Below are 11,374 nucleotides of genomic sequence, written 5' to 3'. Positions count from 1 at the left end.
CGTATACGTACAACATTTAGAAAGACGTTCAAAAATACACATTCAAATTCGTATACGAAATTTTTCATTCGAGTTAACCCGTATACGAAAAAATTCTATTGAATTCGAAAATACGGCCGCTGGTCGTGCTGTACTCCCTGAGGTTGCGTAGTCATCACATTCTTCGCCTTGCAACACTACACTTTCTTAAAATCTTTCCCTGCATGATATTCTGACGAAGCTTATAATATGTTTTTCTCATTACGTGGCTAAGATATTGTAGTTTCCACATATTTATTTTATTATTTAGTTTTATTCCGTTTGAAAGTCTTCGCAAGACTCCTTCATTAGTGACTCTACGTAAGATATTCTCAGGATTATTCTGTAAAGTCACATCTCGATAACTTATTTTTTTATCATCATCTATTTAGTCAGAGTTGCTGACGACACTTAAAGTTCTATTGCAAAAAAATATTTAGTTTTCATAAATCGTCGGCTTACTGGCAAAACCAACTAACTCCACTTTTTGTCGATTCTGAGTTAAGTACGCCTTTGTACTTAATAATTATCAAAGAATGTACTGATGAAACCAGGCACTTCAAAGCAGATTTTAAAAGTGGGAAACAGAAGGGTCTCAAAACAACTAACTCCAATGATGACACTTTTATTCAGCCAAAAACAGATATGTGCAGTTGTCTGCACATCTCTGTTTAAATAAAATAGTATTTTATCATTTATAATATTATAGTTCTGCCAAAACAAGACAAGTGCCTGATATCGAGGACAGTGATGTTCAAAGTTACCTGGAAGTTGACTAACTTTGTACAGCCAAAACCCGATAAGTGCCGAAAAAAAATGTTTTTTGTACTTTTTTTTAACTTTCATTTCATTTTAATATTTTTTTAATAAAATGTTTCGTTTATAATGTTATTTACTTTAATATTTTTCAGTCATTAAATCATTATTAAATTCAAACGATTTTTCATTTCAAATTAAAGTTTAAAACGTCGATTCCTTAAAACTATAAAAAGTGGAGTTAGTTGGTTTTGGCAGTAAGCCGACGAAATGAATTACGTCCAATTTAAATTCTGGTTGTACGCCAGTCAATGGAAACAAGAAAATTACATCCGAATTCTATCCTACTGCATGGATTTTAATGAAATATTGGGCCCAGCCTCTACTTATCTCTTAATTCAAAGTCTACCCTATTCCGATGTATGCTTTTATCTTGGGGGTGGTTCCCATCCCTCCTTAGGGGTGGAAAATTTTTTGGTTAAAATTACCATAGAATTCGCTAGAGAACCTAATTCTAAGCAAGAACTGTTTTATATTTTTTTTTTGAAAACTCAATACATTTTGAGATATTCGTGGTTAAAAATTGGCCATTTTCATTGAAACAAAATACCTTTTCGAACGGTTTTTTGCGAACACCTTAAAAACTATGCATCTAAAACAAAAAGTGTCTCAACAAAGAGACACTTCCCTTCATAAAACTTCTAGTTATAATACAAAACGAGATATGGTAGGTGAAATTAGTTTGTTTTTTGGTACATTCTCAAATTGGTGTTTATAACTTGAAATAACAGAGAAACTGTCGATTTTAGGTGTATTATGCCACTTATACTTTTTGTATTGTTTAAAAAGGCCTTTAAAATGAGCTATAATAAAAAGTTCCATTGCATTAAAACTAAGAGAGATATACTGCAAACAAAATTGATAACTAATGTATTTTAATAAAAAATGAGAAGTAATTTTAACCCCCATCCACCAAAATGTAAATGTATGCTTTTTCTACAATACTTTTTAATATAGTGTTATTTCTATGTTCTAAAAGTTGGACTGGTTTAAAATGAATGGTTTTTGAAAAAAAAATCAAATTATAGAGCGCATTTTGAAATTTTCTTAAAAAGCTTCTTTTTCTCCATGTAACTTGAAAATGATAAGAGATACAGTAATGACAGATAATAAGTAAATTTTTATATGAAAAAGGCCTACATTTTTGTGTGGTATCTTTTTTTCGTATCTCTTATCTTTTTCGAGTTACATGGAGGAAAAGGAAGATTTTAAAGAATATTTAAAAATGCGCTCTAAAATTTTTTCAAAAACCATTTATTTTAATCCCGCCCAACTTTTTGAACATAGAAATAACACTATAATAAAAAGTATTGTAGAATAAAAACGATGTATTTAATGGATGAGGGGTTAAATATACTTCTCATTTCTTCTTAAAATACATTAGTCATTAACTTTTTTGCAGAATGTCTCGCTTAGTTTGCATGTAATCGACAATTAGTATTGCTCATTTTAAATGTCTTTTCAAGCACTACAAAAGTTATTAGTATTATTATACACCTGAAATCGAGAGTTTCTCTGTTATTTTAAGTTGAATACGCCGATTTGAGCATGCAGAAAAAAAAAACAAACTTTTCTTACCTACCATATCCCTCTTTGTATTTTAACTAGAAGATTTATGAAGAAACGAGTCTGTTTTTTTATGACCTAAAAAAATATTTTATATAGTTTTTTTGTTAGATGCAATATTTTTAAGGTATTCACAAAAACCCGTCTGAAAAGGTGTCATTTTTTAATGAAAATGGCCAATATTCAACCACGAATAACTCAAAAGTATCGAGTTTTCAAAAAATAATCATAGAACAGTTTTTGCTTAAAATTAGGTTTTCTAGCCTTTTCGTGTCTATTTTAACCAAAACATTTTTCACCCCCGAGAAGGGGTGGGAACCTCCGCTAAGATAACAGTGCACATCGGCATAGGGTGGACTTTGTTTCTTGAGCTATTCCCTACTTACTGTGAAAATATCAATTAAATCGATGTAGTAGGATGGAATTCGGAGCCTAAGACCCTCACTGACTGCCCTATCCTTAGTTCCTTTGAAAATTCATTTTTAATAAATATAATCTCTCAACAATATTGCAGACACCGTATTAAATTCCTTATACATTTTTCACAAAATAATACTATTATTGTAAAACACTCTAGAGCATTGATTATAGAATTTGTAAAGCTGATTTTATATATAGCCAATCTTTGACGAAGCAACTTTGAAATAGAGAAATTTCTGAAGGCGCATTTCAATATCGTATTCGTTCCGACCGAATAAGTCTAATTTTCTCCCGCTCCATTACGTTTAGGAATTGCAGCGAATAGATGTAAAGAATTTTAGCTCCATAAAGTTTTTACATATTATGCACATTTATAAAAAACTATACACATGTAGGATTCGTTAAAGACAATCGTAATAAAAGTCCGTGTGCTGTTTAACAGTTTTAATTAATAAAATAGATAACTAAATTATAGATATTATTAAATTGACGAAATGTAAAAGGGTTTGTGCAATTGCGACTAAAATTTTACGAGTCCTCACAAAAGAAAATGTCTTTGAAATAATCGCGTTTATCTACTTAATATATGACCGGATTGTCAATATATAAGTGGGTGGTTCGCCAAAATAAGCGGCATATTGTGTAACTCGCTTTTTTCTTAAGTTCTTTACATACTGTGTTTCAAATTATGTTGCCAAAGTTAAGTCATACAATAGATGAATGTACGCCACTTAACATTAATTTTAAAAAAAGTAATTTTACAAGCATTTTATGCAATTTTAATGTCAAACCATCAACTCCGAGGCTGTAACCCATCTTGTTTTTTGATCTGTTTTATAGTATTACACACTGAAAAGTTACAAAAGTGCAGATTATTTTATCAATAATTAATTAAAAACCCAATGTAATTTAAAACTGTCAAATTAATAACTTTCATTTTTAAAATCAAACCATAAAAATCTACTACTAAAAACTGTAACCAACTTTGTGCATCAACACCGAGGCTTCATGAAAATATATGAAAATTTTGGCCAAACTGCACTATACTGTATGGCAGGCAACTTGACAAGAGAGGAACGCTTCAGTCTAACCCAAATTGTGGAAGAAAGTGGACAAACATGATATCGTTAAGCGATAGAAAATTTATCGAGGTGTCTTAAGCTAAGCGTATGTTTTTATACAGTCAACACCGAAGCCTTCGTAAAAACTTAATTTTGCTAATTTTTTTAATATGTTTTTCTTTTAAGTATGCGCTATAAAGTTTTTTTGACACCCCATTAATAAAGCAGAAATATTTTTAAAATCTGTAGAAAGTAGAATTAAAAATGTATGAAATCATCAACACCGAAGCCATCAACTCCGAAGCCCAGTCGTGCCTCGGAGTTGACGAACGTGCCTCGGAGTTGACAAACGTGCCTCGCAGTTATTGAAAGTATGTGAGTGGTCATCCTTAAACTAAAAAAATACAATTTAAATTTAGTCTGATACAGGAAAAGGGTCACTGGGTAAGCTCTCAAGATGTTTCGGTCGGTTTGGTAATATTACCTTCTTTTTATAGAAAATGGCTCGTATACACTGGAGTACGACGGAAAAATGAAGGCGAAAACCCCCAAAATCGTTAAATAAAGATTTTATGAAAGAAAGTAATATGTTATGCAGCTATGCTCATTTCTGTAAGAATATACCATTTTGGGTAGTCTTCTCTAATGTTGATAAAAGAGACATCTGTCTATGTAGGCACATTATGTGAAAACATGGAGCTCATGTGTGGAAGCGGATAACAAATCATTATGTTGCACAGAAAAGACTGAAGAATGTATAGAAAGGAAATGCCAAGATTGTGTTCAAAATCAGATTCGATTTTTGAAGTTTAACGGAGAAGACACGGCTACATATTGGAAAATTTTGTCAACACGAAGGCCGGTCTAAATCAACTCCGACGCAATTGATATTTTGTCTACTTTTCATGTTTTTCTGTAGTAGTTTATATCAAAATGGAAGTGTTTTGTATATTTTTATTACATACCAATTGTTACTTATACTTTATTTAATTGTTACGATCATAAATTTCAATTAACAGAGAATAACGTCAACACCGTGGACACTTAGTCAACTCCGAAGTCACATTTCCGTTTTTCGGAAAATATTTAAAAATGATCTCTGCTGGTATCATGGGTAAGTTGAATAGCTCATTTTATAAAAAATATTTAAAAATGAACTAATTCTAAACCATGTTTTAAATTAAATTTCTCTACCTCGAAATTGCCGTCTATTTTGGCGAATCACCCAAGTACGTCTTAAACTGCGCGTCCTTTAGATTATTGCCAAATACAACGCCTTTCCTCAGAATATCAAAATCGACTGACTCTCGCACCCCTACGCTAAATAAAAATCTCTTGCATCTAATCTCCCTTTTCCGTTTTCCCCTGAGAATCAAACTATTAACTTTTAACTGCCCGCGCATCCAGTTATAACGTAACTACACGCGTGGCGTACTTTATACGCCACAAGAAAATACACTTAAAAACAGCGGATTTGTTTATTTTTTTTTTAAATACACTTAGTTCTTTGTTATAAACCTTATTCGGCATCAGTGAATACTTGGAGTTCCTTCTCAGTAAGCAAATTGGGATTTATAACTGGAATCATGGAATAACTGGATTCCATGATAAATAAAATTACTAATAATTTTTTTTTGAAATGTGATTTTTTACAGGAGAAAAAATATTGTTTATAAAGAAAAATATATTTTGTGCCATAATGACTAAAAACAATTGAAATATGTACTTCTATTACGACTTATATTAATATAATCGTGGAGTATATTGTCCACCACCGGAAACAACAAATATTAAACTGTAAATTACGATCTTCCCAGAACGCCGATTATAACAAAACTAAAACCAAATTGTAAAGCACATTCCAGTGATAGGTTAGAGAGATAAACAAGGTCAAAAACGAAATTTTTAAATATATTTGCAGTAGAATTCTTATATCTGGCTTACAAAATACGCCAGCGCGTGTAGTTAAAGGTTAAAATTGGTTCAAAATTGCGAATGTTATTCTTACTTAGTTAGGCCTTAAAGATTCAAAGTTAGAAGTATTTCGCACCGGCTTCCGTAGTAACCCCAATTCGTTCCAACCATCTGGGCCGACGCGACGCAGGTCCATATGTGTGAGACTCTTATTCCGTGCTCGTAATAATAATTAAGAAAAAAATATATACAGGGGAATTTAAAAATATAAGGTAAAATATTTACAATTCTACATTCGGCCATCCTGCTCGAATTCGACCCGAATTCCGTAGTTATCTATCCACGGCTTCATGTACTCTGCACACGTTGAAGTGCTCTGAGGTCCATGATGGTATCCAGATTTCTTTATCTCGTATCTGTCATTTGGATTCACATGTACTACCACGGACGGTCCTAAATATTTCTTCTGCAGTTTGAGTACTCCACCAAACTGTGTTCTCTTGATTGCCACTAAGTCCCCCTTTTTATAAATCCTCGGCTTTTTTCTTCGTAGATCATATCTGCGTCTATTTTCCTCTTGAATTTTGACTAACTGACGTCGACTCTCGTTTCTCAGCATCCCTCTATCTTCATTAAATTTTTTAATTATCTCCTGTTCTATGATCTCCTTCGCCCTCAGATCTTCTTTATTCTTCATATTTGTTCCGAAAAGTACTTCGAACGGCGTCGGATTTATGCTTCTTTGAGAAGTTGCATTAAAGGACTGTTGCCACTTATGAATGTGTTTATACCACTTCGTCGCTTCCTCTAGACTGAAAGTTAATACTGGGATGAAAAATCTCGTTTAATTAAAATCCTCTATGGGTACATGAAAAAATCTGTTTTTGAGGTCGATTTTACTAAAGTACCTTTCACCCTTTAATCGATATCAGGTACAGAAAAACTATCTTCCATTACATTACAAATAAGTTTTCGATAATTACCGCAAATTCTCGTCTGTTTGTGTTTCTCTTTGACAAGCACGATTGGACTTGCAAAATCAGATGTACTATGTCCAGTTATTTGTTTCTCCCTCCATTCCTCAATTTGTTTGCCTACTTCCTGCTTTTCCGGTATTGATAACTCTTTTGGGCGCAGATGTATCTGTTCTTCACTACTTGAAATTATTTTCGTCTTCATATCCGTCATCTTTGTCTTGTCAGGTTCGTAACTTTCGACTGCTTCCTCTTGATCCGTTTTTATTTTTTTATCTTCTGTATGGTTCAGCGGAAAATCATTACTGAATGTCGTCTCGCTAATTATTGTAATTCTCCTTATAAAAGTATCTACTCTTTTTTTACATAAAATAATTCCGTCTTCGGTTATTGTAACCTCCGCTTGTCTCAGTATATTGTTTCCGATAATAAGTTCAACGTCTAGTGCTGCTCTTGGAATATCATGAAATAAAATACTAAAATCCTCTCCTTGAATTTCTACCATTTTATTAAAAATGAACCTAAAGTTTTAACTCTCTTACCTCTTAATCCGCTGATAACTAATCCGTTTTGTAAAAGAATCACTTCATCAAAATATTTTTCAAAAATATCCTCTCTTACTGAACTGATGTCACTTCCTGTATTCAATAATGCACGTAGTGATAATTTTCCAACCCTCAATGTTACCGAGTTTTTATACGCCAAGTTAATAACATTTACATGTCCAGAAGTTGATGGCTCCCCTTCTCTGTCATTACATCTAGAAGAGATATATCTAAACTGATGGCATTGAAAACATTTCACTCCCTTGGCTTTGTCAGGAAAATCTTTCGATCTTTGTCCCTGACTTCCACAATTGAAACATTTTTCTTCCTTTTTATTCCTACTTTGAGGCGCTCTTCTTTCATCTTGTTTTACTTCCTCGTTCATTCACGTCTTTTTATGCGTCTCGGTTTTAACTGATTTCTGCGTCGTCTGTTTTTTAATTAACTCATACAGTTTAATCTTCTTTTTAAAATCACCGAACTTTTTGGCACCATACAGTATTACTTTATTAGCAGGGTCGTCCAAAGTTCCCTCAAATATATACTGCATTATGACTTCATTTTCGATGTTTCCTCTGCTACCGATTTCTCTCATTTCTAGTACATACTCCTGTGCGCTTTTACCTTGTTTCTTCTTTTTATTCATCGGCATTTTGCGTATCTCGGCACTTTTTATTTTGTTCTCAAACTCTGTTGTCAGTTTTTCCTTCAGGAGCTTCCAGCTATTAACTCCTGTCTCTGACTGTATATACAGTTTAGCTACTCCTTTTAGATACCGTTTAGCAAAAATTACCATATGCAAATCATTCCATCCCATCAGATTAGAAATTTCTTCAAAATCAGTGATCCGTTTTCCTATGGGATAATCGTCTTTTCCGTCGAAAGTTCTTATACTGTCCTCTACGTCTCTAAAAGTTAAGGCAAATTAATCATTCAGTCTATCTCTCGTCATTTTGTCTGATTTTGATCTATTCCTCGTATATAAATCCGTCGTCCTTTTATCTTCCATACTGTCATCATAATTACTATCGTCGTCGGTAACGTCTTTACCGTTTTTCTTGTGATAAACGTCTTTATTACCGTCATCGTCGCTAGCATCTTCGTCTTCATCGTCATTTTTATCTTCAAAATTGAAGTCGTTCAAAAACGAACAAATACGTTCAATCACGTCGTCATCTGAACCAGCGTAGTTCAGATCCAAAACATTACAAACTGCTACTAAGTCCGGCATACTTAGTTTATTTTTTACGCATGTTCTTTTTAGTTTGTCACGGCAACCCTTTATTACCGTATGCAACATGGAACGCCTTAATAGCACTTAATGCCGAATTTCTAAGGTTTAACACTAGAAGCACCAGAGCAGTCATTTTGACTGCTTCCTATCTTTGACCCTCTGTATTACTTATTCCTAGTTGTTTTAGAAAGTTGATAATTTAGGACTTTTCCTAGATCTGCTTGAGGATTATAATTCCTCCTTTTCAGGTACTTAGTCTAATTACTTTTTTAGATGTGTTAATATACAGGGTGTCCCGGAAAATATTGCGTTCCTTTAAGGTATGGAGAGAATACACAATTTGGAACAAAAAAGTCCTATACCATTTTTTTCTAAAGTTAACCGTTTCCAAAAAAAAGTTAACATTGTTTTCCATATACCTGTATTTTAATGTTTGGAAATTTTAATAAACTGGCAACATCGTACGCACTACGGCATAATAACATAATAAGAACTCGTTTGTGATTGTGATTAACAGTATTTAAAATAATCCAACCTAATAGTAGGTAATACTTATGTATTTACTATTTGTTTACTAAAATTATTTTCTTTTGAAATGTATTGAAATACCTATTGCATAATTTTAAACGAATTACACATCTTTTAACATAAAAACACATCTTTTAACTAAACTAGTATTATGTATTTAGTAAGGTATAAATGGGTTGAATGCTGAGTATTGCTGAGGGCTTTAACTGAATTACATAGTTTTAATAGTTTACAGTGGAACTTAAATACACCAGATAATGTCTCAGTAATTTGTTTACTTGTGAACTGAAATAACTAAGTTGTACTTACTTGAAAATAATTAATATACCGAATAGATGTTTCAATTAACCTTTCACAAACACCATTCATAGGTAATAACATAATAGGTAATACACTCACTATTCGAAAACATTTTCGGCATTGACACTAAACAGGATTCTTTAAAAATATCTGTTTACTATCATCTTCTATCTATTTACATGGGACTGTCTATGCTTAAATTTGCGTACCGCACATAGTTGTCAGATTTAAATTTGGATACCAAAATACATTTTAATTTTTTTGTCAAACGGTTGCATTTAGAAAAAAATGTTATAAGAGTTTTTTGTTCTACATGGTGCCTTCTACCTATACCTTTAAGGAACGCACTATTTTCCGGGACACCCTGTATACCTAGAAGCACCAGGGCGGTCATTTTGATTGCTTTATATTTTTGACCCTCTGTATTACTACTTATTCATAGTTATTCTAGAAACTTAAAAATTTAGGACTTTGTTACATCTATTTAAGGATTACATGTTCTCTTTTGCGGGTAGGCACTTAGTATAATTACTTGTTGAATATGTTGATGTCTACCTAGAAAAAATGCGGTCCTTATTACGGAGGAGAAGTACCAGATCTGAGCGATGATCAACAGTTAAATTTGCACTTGCGTTGGCAATGTGGAACTTATTTATAGAGAATTGTATATTTTGCTACACCTACACCTGACTAAAATATATCTATCGACGAACAGCTTTTTCCCACAAAGGAAAGATGTCACTTCACCCAGTACATGGCGTATAAACCCGATAAGTTTGGAATCAGATTCTGGCTTACAGCTAATCTCTAGTCAAATATTTATTGCACGGATTTCCTTACCTACGGAAAGACGAACAACGACCAGACAATCAACTTCTAGGGGAACATGTAATTAGCTCTCTAATGGGCCCATTTATGAAAAAGGGAAGAAATGTCACGATACATAAAAAGTATTACGAAAGAAGGCTACCAGCATTACTGGAACAATAAATGGAGCAAGAAACGACATTCCTCCGTCAATTAAAAACGAAAAGATGAAATAATTATACAAATCAAAAATTTTTATACACGAATACTTGAGCTAACCAAGGAAACCAGGTGTACCAGAGAAAAATGATCAAAAATGTTCTAGCGCTGAATTCTCTATACTCAAACAATATTTATATAGGCATAGGCAAAAAGGAGAAACCTAAAACCATTACCTACTACAACCATACAAAATACGGAGTAGACATTGTAGATAAGATGGCCATACAGTGCTCAATCAAATAAGCTTCAAGAAGATGACCGTTGCAGCCTTTTTTTAATATCATAGATATGGTAGGAATAAATACTTGGATTCTGTATAAGGAAGTTACTGGTTGTCAAATATCTGGGCAAACTTTCCTACTTCAGTTAGCGGAAGAATTGCGACAAGATCATCTGACTAAGGGCAGGACAATATCAACGGAAACAAATCAGAGAAACAACACCTCAATCAAATAATAAACGTAGGCAGTGACAAAAGCTATAATATCTCGAACATGTGATGCGGAGCGAGAAGTATGGCATCGTACGACTCATAATGCAAGGAGGGGTAGATAGCAGATGAAGCATCGGAAGAAGACGAATTTCATGGTTGAGGTTTAGATGCAGCTCAAAACAACTATTCAGAGCTACTGACTCACAAATTAAAATAGCTATGACGATTGCCAACCTCCGTAGCAGAGATAGCACCTGAAGAAGAAGAAGTGGAAAACTGGGAACTAAAACTAAAATAAAACATGTTAAAGTCATATACCTATATAAAATATTGTGTGTAGGTCTTGTACAAGCAAAATTTTAAAAATTTTGTTATTTCATAAATTGTGCTTAAATAATTAAGTAATGTATTTCAATTAACTAATAAATGTCTATAAATGTCTTTTGTTAGTAGGTATCAATTTTGTTAGTAGGTTGTTCAATATATGTAGGTTTTTTTTCAATTAAAAAACGATACGAAAACGACTGGCAATAGAA

The sequence above is a fragment of the Diabrotica virgifera genome, chromosome 4, assembly GCF_917563875.1.
Source record: "Diabrotica virgifera virgifera chromosome 4, PGI_DIABVI_V3a".
Taxonomy (NCBI): Eukaryota; Metazoa; Arthropoda; class Insecta; order Coleoptera; family Chrysomelidae; genus Diabrotica; species Diabrotica virgifera.
This window is presented reverse-complemented; position numbering follows the sequence as displayed.